Source organism: Sphaeramia orbicularis, chromosome 5 (assembly GCF_902148855.1).
Source record: "Sphaeramia orbicularis chromosome 5, fSphaOr1.1, whole genome shotgun sequence".
NCBI lineage: Eukaryota > Metazoa > Chordata > Actinopteri > Kurtiformes > Apogonidae > Sphaeramia > Sphaeramia orbicularis.
Window position 1 is genome coordinate 54,245,318 of NC_043961.1, and position 890 is coordinate 54,246,207.

Consider the following 890-nt stretch of genomic DNA (forward strand, 5'->3'; position numbering starts at 1 on the left):
GGTTTGATTCATGAATGTCTGCTTCAAAACAACTATGAAATAGGGCCACGGATGTTATATAATAGTTATTTTCACTGCATATTTGTCTATTAACCCTTCGGTATCTGGGTGCGCCTTTTAGGCACACTTTGCACTTCGTTTTAAGAAACTTCATATTATTTTTCACAATTTAAATAAGGTTAGAATTTAAAAGTTGTTCATTTTTGCATGATCTTTAAAATTCTGGCCACCAACTAAAATTTGCACATTGTAAACAAAAGAAAATTACAAGACTAGCTTCTGTCTCCCAAGTGTGCCTAAAATGCACTATTTCTTCCATTTGATATGTATGATTAGGGCTGACCTTGATTTACAAAAATAAAATCAAATTAGAGCAGAAAAATAAATCAATATATAATAATTAATAGTTTGATTTATAGGTGTGCCTTTTTGGCACACTTGGTGACAGATGCTAGTATTTTTGAACATTTGACCTAGCACCAAAAATAATAATGTAAATTAACCGATGTTGCAGTTAATCATTGACACATGCCAGGCTGCAAAAATCAAATATGTGATCTACTTTTTATGTAGTATATTGAAAAAAAAATTTTTTTTTTGTTTTTTGCATCCAAAAAAAATGGTTTGTTTACATTATAAACACGGCATTTAAAGGGTTAAAAAATGTGACAATTATTGAGTATTTGGTATTTTTATTTACAGCTCAAGTTGATGAAATAGAAAAAAGTGCAAAAGAATTAAAAACAAACTGTATGAAAAATTTTTTGACGTTATTCCGTAAGTGTGCCAAAAAGGCACACTTGGTACTTAGTAAGGGCCTTGGTGGACGGGATACCGGAGGGTTAATTATGATTTTGTTTGTTAATTTTTCATTTCGAATATCAACATGT